Source organism: Palaemon carinicauda, chromosome 1 (genome assembly GCF_036898095.1).
Source record: "Palaemon carinicauda isolate YSFRI2023 chromosome 1, ASM3689809v2, whole genome shotgun sequence".
NCBI classification, from domain to species: Eukaryota; Metazoa; Arthropoda; class Malacostraca; order Decapoda; family Palaemonidae; genus Palaemon; species Palaemon carinicauda.
This window is the reverse complement of record NC_090725.1, coordinates 299,511,659-299,526,525: the sequence shown is the minus strand read 5'-3', so window position 1 is coordinate 299,526,525 and position 14,867 is coordinate 299,511,659.

The window sequence follows — 14,867 nt, the reverse complement described above, 5'->3', positions numbered from 1 at the left end:
CAGGCCTTCTCCAACATAAGGTTCAACACTACACAGTATTCTAGTTTTATTCCAATTGTGACCAAGTTGTGGAATGATCTTAAATGGGTAGTTGAATTGGTAGAACTTCAAAAATTCAAACTTGCAGCAAATGTTTTTATGTTGAACAGGCTAACATAAGTCTCTTTTTATAGTTTATATATTAAATATCTGTTTTAATGTTATTGTTTTTAAAATATTTTATTTAAATTGTTCATTACATATGTAGTTTATTTTTTTCAATATTAAACTTACCCGATAATCATGTAGCTGTCAACTCCGTTGCCCGACAGAATTCTATGGAGGGATACGCCAGCTATCACAATACTAGAAGGGGGTGTATTTACCAGCGCCACCTGTGGCCAGGTACTCAAGTACTTCTTGTTGACACCTCCTCAATTATTCCTCTGTCGTGCTTCCGGCAAGACGTTCTGGGATACGCTTATGTTCTTGGAGTATTTTCACGACTTTGGTGAAGTATTTCTCTTTGATTTCGGCTGTCGCTTTACTGGAAACTTCTATATTAGCTTAGTTAGCTTTTGGAATTAATTTGATTAATTATGGTGACGAGAGAGTATGAACTCTCGTTCACCTTTCAATGGCCGACCCTTCCCTTAGACGGAAGTGTTGGTGTCTAAGAGAGTATAGACTCTCTTTCTTAATTTTGCTTAACAAAACTTATAGATTTATTTTATATCTCTCCGCCTCTTATAGGCCTCTTCGATTAACTTCCTTTTATTATAAACTCATTAAAATTAATTTTTATATTTGTTTATATTCGACCTTCCTAATAGTAGGCGATCTTTTACCGAAGTTAATAAACTTTGAGCCCGTCATTTCGGTTTTACCTGTTAACATATTATGCTATTTCCGCCACAGAGTTTGAAAGATTTTCTTTGACAGTCTCGTACTGTTTTCAAAGTTGAACTAACGTTTTGTTTTGTCTCTGCAGTTGTTGACGTTCAGAACGTTCAACTTGCACTCTATCGTTACGATAGAGAAAGAATGTTCACGGTTTCACGTTGCAGTAAGAGTAACCGTGTCTAGCGTTTTGTTCATTCTTTCTTAACTTAATGGTTTTGATCCTAATAAAGGAACTTTTCAGTTTTTTCCTTTAACAATAATATGTTTTAACGATATATATGATTGGGCTCTTCTCTCAGGTTCTAAGTCAAGAGAGAGAGAGAGAGAGAGAGATAGAGACGGAGGGAGAAAGAGGATAAACGTTTCATTCAAGCCTGCCAGGCGTACGAGTAACGTCGTTATCGTTTTTGCTCTTCTCCCTAGTCTCTTTAGGGGAAGAAACTAAACGTTTCTAGAGTGATCTAGTGTTTAGTCTCTTTCCAACCACTGAATTATCTTTCATTAGATTTTTCTGTTACATTGTAATTCTGTTTTCGCAATTACTAACTTTGAGAAAGGATAGAATTGCGTATTTCAGGTACAGACCACTTAAAGTTTCGAGTTCAGTGAAATAAGTGCAAACAGAAATCAAAGTGATAAGTGATTAGTGCGTGAGGGTACTTTTGTGCGCGCCAGTCGTCCTCCCAGTCCGGGACCTCTTGCAAGCTCCCAAGCCCAGGGGAGAAGCAATGTCGAAGGGCATAAGGGTTCAGCAGGCCTTGATCGGCGCACAGAAGTATTCTCGGTGGTTGTGGGCGTGTCTTACCGAGACCGTCACTCCCACCCGCAGACGATTGAGCCCTTATTTTGCTCGTCTGCAGAAGAGATTAGGGGAGAAAATAAAGGCAGAGTAACGCTGGTCTCAGGTCTCAAGACCTCTTAAACGTTAAGTCCAGACCTATGCCAGACGTACGAAGTTAAAGTTCACAACCCGAATGCAGTCATTGGGTTAGCTCTGACTCTCCTCAGTCATCAGTTGATTACACTCCGCCTAAGAGGAGTAAGGTTCTGCCACAACAGATCTCTGCTGTTAAGGCTTTACCTCAGCAGAACTTAGTGTCTGCCGACCCCAAGTTAACTCTACTGCAGTCCATACAGTCACAACTTTCGGTCTTGATGCGTGAGTGTCGGGCTGAGAGTGTTGCGCCTCCGCCTCCGCCTACACTCCCCCCCGCCTATGATCGCTCCGCCTGATCACAGTACCACCTGCCAGGCGTACGATGTTGTGAACTCTACTACAGTCCATGCAAGCACAGCTTTCGGACTTGATGCGTGAGTGTCGGGCTGAGAGTGTTGCTCCTCCGCCTCCGCCTACACTCCCTCCACCTACACTCGCTCCGCCTGATCACAGTACCATCTGCCAGGCGTACGATGTTGTGGACTCTACTACAGTCCATGCAAGCACAGCTTTCGGACTTGATGCGTGAGTGTCGGGCTGAGAGTGTTGCTCCTCCGCCTCCGCCTACACTCCCTCCACCTACACTCGCTCCGCCTGATCGCAGCCACCTGCCAGCAGTTCCACCTGCCAGGCGTACGATGTTGAGCCACGTGCTGAGTTTGCTGTTCCCTGTGGTGTTCAGCCTCCGCCTTCCTTAAGGCAACCTTTTCATTGGGATCAGGAGGATTATACCTCTCTTCCTCCGCCTCCACTTGCTGCTCCACCAGTGATGCAACACTCGGTTGAGGTACAACAACCTCTCCCGTCCATGAGTCAGTCTCCTCAGCTCTTGCTGCAGCGAGCTCAACCCTCCACAAGGCAAGCACCACAACACCTTAGCCTTGCGCCTCAGGAGCCTCAGCTTGCGAGACATTTACCTTGTTCTGCGCAGCCTCTTCCTCATCGCGCTCCGCTCACACCACAGGAACTGGAACTTGCTACTCCGCTTCCGCCAACCGCTCAGCAAGCGCAACCCTTGGGTTCAACCACTCATGCTAGGAGTCAGCCTCCTCCACCCATGCGCCTTCCTTCTGCTTGTCTTTTATTCAGCCTTTGCAGACTGAGCCTCAGGTGTTCCCTCATCGGAGTCTTGAAGAGGAAACCACAACTATTGTTGTTCCAGCTCGTTCTGACCCTGCTGTTCAGCATACCTTACCTCCATTTTCATACCATGGTTTAAACCCCATGCAAGCATGCATAAAGCACTCTAGCACTGGTCATGGAATTTCTGAGAAATGTTAAACGCCATGCACACGCTCTGCTTTCCTTACAGCAGGCTCTGCTTACAGCAGGCTCTGCTTACTACATGCTCAGCATTCAGCATGCTCTGCATTCAGCATGCTCTGCATACAACATGCTCTGCATACAGCATGCTCTGCATTCAGCATGCTCTGCATACAACATGCTCTACATACAGCATGCTCTGCATACAGCATACTCTGCATACATCATGCTCTGCATACCTTACCGCATGCTTCTCAACACATCTTGGGTTGTTGCCAACTCACTAGACTGTCAAGCAGTTTCATAACGTTGCCTTCTAGTCTGCTGCTTTTGCACCAGTGAACCCTCACTCAGAGAACTTAGCTTTTCTAGGATAAGGTCCCTGTAGATGAGAAAGTTCTTTTCTCCCTCCTTCTGATATTCCCTTGAGGACTCTGTCATTTGGAGGGAGCCTTTAGCTGCATAACCTCTTATGGACTTTTATTTAAGCATAACATGCTTACAGGGAAGGTAATGGTTCCACTTCAGCCGCTAATCCCGTCTGTTACCACACCTGCTCCCATAGACCTTGAGCTGTGTTGCATGACATGCAGTCCAAGCTTAGTCCTTGTTAGAGGATTTTTTGTTTACGGAGTCAATGTGTCACGGGGAAGACGTTCAACAACCAACAGAAGGGACTTGTTGTGACGCAGTGCGGCAACCTCAGCAACCCGTTAAGGAGTTGTCTGTACGACCCAGACAGTCTAGACAGATTCGGGTTGTCACTGTACTTCCTCGCTTGCCCATGATTGACAGTTTACAGACTGTGCAGCAGTATCATGATCTTGTGTCCGGCTCCGTCAGACGACTGGCTTTTAAGAGCTCCCACAAGTCGTCGCTGTCTGGAGATTTTCAAATGGACTATGGATCTGACCAAGGAACTGGGCCTCCTGGTCAATTTTGAGGAGTCTCAGCTCGTTCCATCCCAGACCATTGTCTCCTTGGGTATGGATCTTCAGAGTCGAGCTTTTCGGACTTGTCCGTCGGCCCCAAGGATCTTCCAAGCCCTAGAATGCATCCAGAGCATGCTGAGAAGGAACCGATGCTTAGTCAGGCAGTGGATGAGTCTAACAGGGACACTTTCATCGCTGGCCCTGTTCATCGAGTTAGGGAGACTCCACCTCCGCCCCCTTCAGTATCATCTAGCTGCTCTCTGGATAAAGGACATGACGCTAGAGACGGGCTCAGTTCCTGTTTCCGAAGAGATGAGGTCTACTCTAACGTGGTGGAAGAACAGCATTCTTCTCAAGGAAGGTCTACCATTGGCTGTTCAGACCCCCGACCACCGTCTCTTCTCGGACGCATCGGACACGGGCTGGGGTGCGACACTGGACGGACAGGAATGCTCGGGAACATGGAATCAGGAGCAAAGGACACTTCACATCTATTGCAAGGAGTTGTTGGCAGTTCATCTGGCCTTGATAAACTTCAAGTCCCTCCAGCTTAACAAGGTGGTGGAGGTGAACTCCGACTACACCACAGCCTTGGCTTACATCTCCAAGCAGGGAGGGACTCATTCGAGGAAGTTGTTCGAGATCGCAAGGGACCTCCTCATTTGGTCAAAAGATCGAAAGCTCACGCTGGTAACGAGGCTCATTCAGGGCGATATGAATGTCATGGCAGATTGCCTCAGCCGGAAGGGTCAGGTCTTCCCCACAGAGTGGACCCTTCACAAGAAGGTTTGCAGCAGACTTTGGGCCCTGTGGGGTCAGCCAACCATAGATCTATTCGCTACCTCGATGACCAAGAGGCTCCTCTTGTATTGTTCTCCGATTCCAGACCCAGCAGCAGTTCGCGTGGATGCCTTTCTGCTGGATTGGTCCCATCTCAACCTGTATGCATTCCCGCCGTTCAAGATTGTCAACAGGGTACTTCAGAAGTTCGCCTCTCACAAAGGGACACGGCTGACGTTGGTTGCTCCCCTCTGGCCCGCGAGAGAATGGTTCACCGAGGTACTGCAATGGCTGGTCGACGTTCCCAGGACTCTTCCTCCTAGAGTGGACCTTCTGCGTCAACCTCACGTAAAGAAGGTACACCCAAACCTCCACGCTCTTCGTCTGACTGCCTTCAGACTATCGAAAGACTCTCAAGAGCTAGAGGCTTTTCGAAGGAGGCAGCCAGAGCGATTGCCAGAGCAAGGACGACATCCACTCTCAGAGTCTATCAGTCTTAATGGGAAGTCTTCCGAAGCTGGTGCAAGGCCAATGCAGTTTCCTCAACCAGTACCACTGTAACCCAGATTGCTGACTTCCTGTTACATCTAAGGAACGTAAGATCCCTATCAGCTCCTACGATCAAGGGTTACAGAAGTATGTTGGCAGCGGTTTTCCGCCACAGAGGCTTGGATCTTTCCTCCAACAAAGATCTACAGGACCTCCTTAGGTCTTTTGAGACCTCAAAGGAACGTCGGTTGTCCACTCCAGGCTGGAATCTAGACGTGGTCCTAAGGTTCCTAATGTCATCAGGATTTGAACCGCTCCAATCAGCCTCTTTTAAGGACCTCACATTAAAAACTCTTTTCCTCGTGTGCTTAGCAACAGGTAAAAGAGTAAGTGAGATCCACGCCTTCAGCAGGAACATAGGTTTCACATCTGAAACGGCTACATGTTCCTTGCAGCTCGGTTTTTTGGCTAAAAACGAGCTTCCTTCCCGTCCTTGGCCTAAGTCGTTCGAGATCCCAAGCCTGTCCAACATGGTGGGGAACGAACTGGAGAGAGTACTTTGCCCAGTTAGAGCTCTTAAGTACTATCTAAGAAGGTCAAAACCATTACGAGGACAATCAGAAGCCTTATGGTGTGCTATCAAGAAGCCTTCTCTACCAATGTCTAAGAACTCAGTTTCTTACTACATCAGGCTTCTGATTAGAGAAGCAAATTCTCATCTGAAGGAAGAAGACCTTGCTTTGCTGAAGGTAAGGACACATGAAGTGAGAACTGTGGCTACTTCAGTGGCCTTCAAACAGAACCGTTCTCTGCAGAGTGTTATGGATGCAACCTATTGGAGAAGCAAGTCAGTGTTCGCATCATTCTATCTCAAAGATGTCCAGTCTCTTTACGAGTACTGCTACACCCTGGGTCCATTCGTAGCAACGAATGCAGTAGTAGGCGAGGGCTCAGCCACTACATTCCCATAATCCCATAACTTTTTAACCTTTCTCTTGAATACTTTTTATGGGTTGTACGGTCGGCCAAGAAGCCTTCCACATCCTTGTTGATTTGGCGGGTGGTCAATTCTTTCTTGAGAAGCGCCAAGGTTAAAGGTTGTGATGAGGTCCTTTAGTATGGGTTGCAGCCCTGTATACTTTAGCACCTTTGAGTTGATTCAGCCTCCCAAGAGGAACGCTGCGCTCAGTAAGGAAGACGATCTTATTAAAGGCAGAGTAACTGTTCAAGTCGACTTCCTTACCAGGTACTTATTATTTCATTGTTATTGTGGATAACTGATTATATGAAATACGGGATACTTAGCTATCCTTTAGTCTTGTACACTGGTTTTTCACCCACCCCCCTGGGTGTGAATCAGCTACATGATTATCGGGTAAGTTTAATATTGAAAAATGTTATTTTTATTAATAAAATAAATTTTTGAATATACTTACCAGATAATCATGATTTAATCGACCCTCCCTTCCTCCCCATAGAGAACCAGTGGACCGAGGAATAATTGAGGAGGTGTCAACAAGAAGTACTTGAGTACCTGGCCACAGGTGGCGCTGGTAAATACACCCCCTTCTAGTATTGTGATAGCTGGCGTATCCCTCCATAGAATTCTGTCGGGCAACGGAGTTAACAGCTACATGATTATCGGGTAAGTATATTCAAAAATTTATTTTATTAATAAAAATAACATATTTCCTTAATTTCTTTCCTCACTGGCTATTTTTTCTTGTTGGAGCCCTTGGGCTTATAGCATCCTGCTTTCCCAACTAGGGTTGTAGCTTAGCTAGTAATAATAATAATAATGATAATAATAATAATAATAATAATAGATGACGAGGTGGGTAAAAATGAATAATTGGATGGGCATTATGAAAATAGATGGTACAAGCAAGACTCATTAAGCTAGTGATGTGACTCTATTATATGTACATGTAGATTGAAAACTTCAGCAGATGTATCAGAAAAATACAGTATGAGGTAAATAATGTGTCCCTCAGTGAATAAAGCTGAGCCCTTTACTATTTATATTATTAAATGAGGAAGCTACTTGGGAGTGCAGAAAAAGATAACTCTGGGATCTGCTGTATGTAGATAATCAAGTGTTAATTGTAGAAAAAAAGGAGGTTGCCATGAAAATATTAAAAAATGGAAGAATGGAGAAGAGATGAAGGAAAATTAAGATGAAAAAGATAAGCTTATGGTGACTGAAAAGGAAGCAGAGAAAATAGTATAACCAGTAAAGTAGCTATTTAAATTTTATAAGATAGAGGTGTTGAACTTTGTTCGGTTTTTTAGTCATAATAAATGGTGTCACAATGGATGTTCAGGATTACTGAGTATATATGGAGTATGAGATTATCTGTTCCCTAATTATATGCATTGCTAAAGGAAACAAAGAAACGGAGAAATGCAATATAATTGATGGACAGCCCTCAGAATCTTCCTGGTGATTCTAGCAATGGAGATGAATTTACATTGATTACATACGAATATGTGGTAGCCTATTGGAAACGTCCCTGCCTGGTAATCTGTTGGACGGTAGTTCGAGCCCCACTCAAGCTTTATACTTTCTAGCAGTGTCTACAACCTCACCATCCTTGTTAGCTAATGATGATGATAATTAAAAGATTTTTCCTAAACAATGGTGGGACACGGGCTCTTGCATTGGCAGCCCTTATTTAGAGATTTTATGGAAGCCATCACAACATTTAATTTGAAAGAAGATTAGTCATGCTTAGTCGGCATGGTGACACAAAGAGGATGGATTAGGATGATGATGAGATGAATGCTCTCTAGATCTGTTCTAGAATAACAAAAATGAGAGCCGGGAAGGAGTCCGTAGTCCGGAGAATAAGTCTAGGGGCGCAACAAAACAAATTTCACTATCCTAAACCTGGTCCTCGTTCAGTCCTGAAGAAATTCCATTTTTCCTTATAAAAGCTTCTTACTGGACAAAGTCGAGAGAGAATATTTGTTGTTAGCTATTTATAGGGTGTTTAAAGTGCCTGTAGGTGTAATATACTATACCTAGTTGATGGAGAGGTGTTATGGCACAAATATATGCATGTAGAGACATACCATGTCTCTACAGCATGACCTCTGCAATTCTTGAGTGACCTTGAGACCTTTAAACCTACGGTAGATCAACTCTCTTCGCTTCGTGTAGGGGCATGATAGTTCACAGTCATTCTCATTCAGTGGCAGACTTATGCCTTGAAGAGGAAGGAGATTAAAGCTTCTCTTATGTAAGGCTTGATAATGCCAAAGAATCCTTATAAGCTCCTTTCTATCGTCGTCGAGTTCAAGCTTCACTGAGGCTTCTATACATAGGCTCCTTGTTTGGTACCAGGTGAGTATGCAGTAGGATCAGATAGATGTGATGTCTAAAATTGCTAGGTAAGGGTCTCTCTTACTTTCAATTGCTTTTATTATTTAGTGTTTTGAAGTTTTTAACAACAGGTTGTGCATAAGTTGGACTACTAGTTCTATGTTGAAAATCATAATCTATTGCAAATTGTTTTAACTCCTCATTTGTGAGCTGTGGTCCATTGTTGCTAATCAACACTGATGGCAACTCATATCTGGCAAAGTGAGCTTTTAAGTTTTCTAATGACAGTAGTTGACAAAGTATTATCAAGGTAATTTATCTCCCAAAAATTACTTAAGTTGCCTATTTTGTCATCAATAAAATAGGCAACTTTATGCGAGACTGTCTTCCATCAATATTGTACTGGGCTAGCACTTTTATATGCGGCTGGTATTTCTGCAAATAATGGCTGAGAGTAATCATAAACCTCTTTCTACTATTATACCGAACCAGTGTGTAGTGCTCCTAGAAGAGAGGGTATGTTGCTGAATATTCTGCAGTATGACGTTGAAATTGTACATAAGAAAGGCTCAAAGATGTATATTGCTCAAACACTTTCAAGAGTGCTTTAACCTTTGGTTAATGGAATTGAATTTGAATGTGTTAAGATGCTAGATTTCTTGCCTATTAAAAAAGAACCTCGGGCTCCAGCAGAGGGCGTTCAGGCCGCGCCTCTCGAAGGAGGTAGGAGGGGAGGCCCCCTACTCCTGCCGACGCCTCAGGTGGGGGATGCCTCAAACAATCTTGGCAAGCATGGCGGGACCACAGAGCGGATCCGTGGACCGTAGCAGTACTAAAGGAGGGGTACAGGTTGCCCTTCTTAGCGGACCCCCCACCTCTGATCCCAGATCAACAGGCGGAGTGGTTGGCACCCAAGGACCCCTTGAGAGTAGCAGCTTTGCAGGAAGAAGTCTCGGCAATGCTGGCGAAAGGGGCAGTAGAACCAGTCAAGAACCCAGGTCCAGGGTTCTACAGCAGGCTCTTCCTGGTGGAGAAAGCGACAAGGGGCTGGAGACCGGTCATAGACCTCTAAGCCCTCAACAAATTCGTGTGCAAGACCGACTTCAAGATGGACACTCCGAAGTCGGTCCTAGCGGCCTTGAGGGAGGAGGACTGCATGATGTCCATAGACCTCAAAGACGCCTACTTCCAGGTCCCTGTCCATCCCTCCAGCAGGAAGTACCTAAGGGTAAAATGGGGTACCAAAACATTGCAGTTCAGGACCTTCTGCTTCGGACTGTCGACAGCCCTTCAGGTCTTCGCAACAGTTTCAGCCTGGGCACACGAACAGGACATCTGCCTGATTCGGTACCTAGACGACTGGTTGTTGCTTTCAGCCACAGAGGAAGTACTGAGGGAGCAAGGCGCAAAGCTCCTGCAGTTCTGCAACGTCTTGGGTATCATCATCAACCTGGAAAAGTCCCAGCTGATACCCTCCACCAGGAAGACCTACCTAGGGATGGTCCTAGACTCCCGGTTGGCGAGAGCCTTCCCCTCCGCGGAGAGACTGGACAACCTAGAACAGATACTCCGGCCCTTCCTGTCGGGCCAGCCCAGGAGAGCCAAGGACTGGCAAAGACTGATAGGCCACCTCGTGTTGTTGGAGAAGTTAGTCCCCCAGGGGAGGCTCAAACTCGGGGAAGTGCAGTGGAACCTAAAGGAGCTCTGGAACCAGGGGGACTCCCCCGCACAAGATAGTCCCGGTGTCCCCGGAGACGAAGGAAGTCCTGGAGTGGTGGCACGTCAGAATGAACACCCTCAAGGGAATGCCCTTCGCAGCCGACCCTCCGGAGATGCTCCTGTTCACAGATGCATCCAAGGAGGGTTGGGGAGCCCATCTTCTCGACGAAACAGCAAAAGGAAAATGGGAAGTCGAGGAGACAAACCTGCACATAAACGAGCTGGAGATGATGGCCGTACAAAGGGCGTGCCTAGAGTTTGTCCATCGACTCCGGGAAAACACCGTGGTTCTGATGTGCGACAACGCCACGGTGGTGGCCTACGTGAAAAATCAAGGAGGACTGAAGTCGAAGGAACTGTGCAGACTCACAAAGGAGTTCCTAGAATGGGCCGAAGTGGAGCAAATCAAAATTTCAGCCAGGTTCATTCCGAGGAAGAGGAACGTCCTGGCCGACTGCCTCAGCAGGATGGGTCAAGTGGTAGGGTCCGAGTGGTCCCTACTCCCAGAAGTGGCCAAGACCCTCATCCTGAAGTGGGGCTCGCCGGTGATAGACCTCTTCGCCACGAGACTGAACGCACAGCTCCCCGTGTTTTGTTCTCCTGTGCCAGACCCAGCAGCATCGTTCGAGGACGCCTTCCAACGCCCTTGGGACAACCTCGACGTTTACGACTTCCCTCTCTTCGGGATGCTCAGACAGGTCCTCAACAGGGTGAGACGGGTGGACAACCTGTGGATGACTTTGGTAGCGGCCTGGTGGCCGGAGAGAGAGTGGTTCGCGGATCTAAAGGAACTGGCACGCCTTCCACCTTGGCCACCTCCGGACAGACCAGACCTTCTCCGGCAGCCTCACTTCCAAAGGTTCCACGAAAACCCTCGGTCCCTCCGCCTTCACACGTGGAGGTTATTGAGCACCTCCTGAGAAAGGAAGGATATTCGTCGAGGACGGCATCGAGGATGTCAGGGTACCTGAGAAGTTCGTCAGTCGCGGTGTACCAAGCGAAGTGGGCTACCTTTACTAAGTGGTGCTCCTCAAAGAACATCAGGCCGTTAGGGGCCTCCATTCACGAGATAGCAGACTTCCTAGTCTATCTCAGGGACGAAGTGGGCACGTCCATCCCAGCCATTAAAGGAGTCCGGGCGGCGCTGGGCCAAGTCTTCCTCCTGAAGGGCATCGACCTAGGTTCTTCCAGACATATCTCGATGCTCATCAAGAGCTTCGAGCAGTCGTGTTCCCCCCAGGCCGCTAGAGTGCCCCAGTGGGATGTGGCTAGGGTACTGAAGATGCTTTCGGAACCTCCTTTCGAGCCCCTCAAAGACATATTAGACAAGGTGCTCACCCTCAAGACAGTCTTTCTGTTAGCTCTAGCATCAGCAAAAAGAGTAGGTGAGACTCATGGTCTTTCTTACGAGATCTCACTCTCGAAGGGCTGGCGAGAAGCTTCCTTCAGATTCTTACCCTCCTTCGTAGACAAGACTCAGAATCCAGCTGTTTGGGACCCCAAGTTTGAAGGGTTCTCAGTGCCAGCTATCCCGCGTTCGGACAACCCGAGGGACTTGCTTCTGTGTCCAGTCAGGGCAGTACGGAAGTACCTAGAGAGGACGGCCAAACTTCGCCCCGAAACCAAGTCTGTTCGTCTCCTCGGGACTGGTGAAGAAGCCGGTCTCCAAAAATACGATCTCCTTCTGGCTACGACAGGTGATCATGAGATCCTACAGTAGTGCAGGGGTCCCTCTTCCAGGAAGGCCTAGACCCCACGACATTAGAGGAATGAGTACTTCGTTGGCCTTTGAAAGAAACATGGCAGTGGGCCAAATCCTGAGGGCAGGTACATGGTCTAGACAGTCTACCTTTACGGCTCACTACTTAAAGGATTGTTTGAGGAGATCCTTGGACGGGTTCTCTCTCAGTCCCGTCATTTCTGCGCTCCAAAAGATTTAAAGGTGTAGCCCCGGGGAAGCCGCGGGCGGTAAGTCCAAGAGACACAGGTTCCTTCCTTACCCCTTTTTTCCCCTGTCACCTTCCCCTACATGACCCCTGAAATTCTTTAACTGCCATGGGATACACTGTCAGTGGAAGAATGCGTCTCCAAGGATTTTTGCAGAGGTGAGTTACTTAGACACTAGAGAGTTTTTTGCGTAGTTTTCCCTATTTTCTTGTATTTCCTTTGGGGTCAGCAGAACCTAGCCTCCTATCTAGGTTCCTTTTCTCTCCTCATCACGGTCTCTAGGTCTGGGAGGCCACTCCCACCTCCTAAAGTATAAGTCTCCTAAGAAAGTAGTTCGAGGTAAGTACTCTGTGTTGGAACAAATCACAAATTTTAAGTAATTTGTATTTTTCCTAACAGTACTTACCTCGAACTACTTTCGGGTTATGGCCCGCCCATCCTGCCCCGAGTGCCTTACAGGACTTAGTAGAAACCTATCTGTCAAAAACTTACTGGAGATCGAGACCTGAGCAAGCATGTTCTCTGACCCCGGGGCGCCTCATGGCGCGTATCACTCCGCTAGATGTTACCCCGCATAGAAAACGGGAGTAGGGTAAACTACACAAAATTCTGGTCGGTTGGGAGGAGATCCCAGATACTCCTAAGAAAGTAGTTCGAGGTAAGTACTGTTAGGAAAAATACAAATTACTTAAAATTTGTGATATATATATATATATATATATATATATATATATATATATATATATATATATATATATATATATATATATATATATATATATACATACATACATTTGCTAACTTCAATTTCAAATTACATCCCTGGGTCATCAAAGACAGTAAAAGGCCCACATTCTATCAATTAAACAATTGATAATATCAATTATGATATCAAGAAATTTACTAAAAGCCAAGCCAAAATTCCTAAATCCTAATTTAATCTAACAGGTAACATAGTACATTTTTCAAGGGACAAAAATTAAGATTAATGCTTTTATATAAATGTTATTGAATTTGAATTAATTGAAGTGCTGGCAATCATGAAAATTATTGGAATTTGCCATTAAGAAATAAGATGGTGACTGCGCTCCATAATGACGATGTTCGTTTTTTAAAGTTGAGGAAAATAACTTTCTGGAATATTATTTACAGACAACAGCCAAACGTAACAGAAAGCACAGGTGTTATTCAATATATATGCCACAAGGGATATAATGTTATATTGAAATTTATAAGGATATCCATGAAAATATTGATAAATTTATATATTGATGGAGATTGAATGACATACAATATGTCATTTGCTAGCCTGCTGTTAATATCATAGCTGTGGTGATAATGTGAATGAATGTAAGTTCAGAAATTGTGTAAAGAATTTAAGAGAATTGTGATGATAAATGAAAGAATTATGTACTTCGCATTTGGATAAATGTATGTGTTCCCTAAAGGTGAATGTATGGAATGTCAAAGCTTTGAATGTGAAATATAGAACATTTGCAAATACTGGTCGTGAATAAACATGATTTTGTTTTCAACTTTCAATTTGAATACTGTACTATAGAATAATGGGAGTCTAGAAAGTCTACCGCTTGAGAGTTATGGGTCTTTTGAGTGGCCAGACAGAACTACAAAGGATCCTGCTCTCTGGTTACGGATAATTTTCCTTTTAACCCCCCCCCCACACACACTGAATAGTTTGGCCTGGGCTATTCTTCACATATTCTCCTGTCTCATTCACTTGACAACAAAGATTTCCAAACAATTCTTCTTCACTCAAATTACTGCAATGCAATTGTTCAGTGGCCACTTTTCTCTTGGTAAGGGTAGAAGAGACTCTTTAGCTATGGCAAGCAGCTCTTCTAGGAGAAGATCACTCCAAAATCAAATGATTGTTCTCTAGTCTTGGATAGTACCATAGTCTCTCTACCATGATCTTCCACAGTCCACTGTCGTGAGGTAGAGTTCACTATTCTATCCTATTTAACTTCCTCTTTATTTTTATAGTTTGTATAGGCGATATTTATTTTGATGTTACTCTTCTTAAAATATTTCATTTTAATTTTTCCCTTTCCTCGCTGGGCTATTTTCCCTGTTGGAGTCCCTGGTCTTATAGCATCCTGCTTTTCGAACTAGGGTTGTAGCTTAGCAAGTAATAATAATAATAATATCGATTTGCTTGTCTCGTACAGTATAAATACATCGTAATGTCGAGTAAACTTTGTAATCAGACAACTAAATATTAACAAAAGTAATGAAATTCAAGCATTTTATGTATTCATCATTAAAATAAATATTCGGTATGCAATCGGTCTTTCGTGCAATTTCTTAGATTTTTTTTTCAATCGTGCTCAATATAAATCTGTAAAATCATATCCTACACATTTTCTTAAGTTCCACAACAAAGTCTAATGGAAAATAATCAAGTAGACAATTTATGTAAATTGTAGCAGAAGAAAATTTACGCAATTCTGCACTGAAATGATCATAAATGACTCCTAGATCACTGCAAATTAAGAACTACATATTTCTGAGGTAAGTAAAGAATGGCATTTGTGGAAAATTTATGCTTATTGAAGAAATTATGAAATAAAAG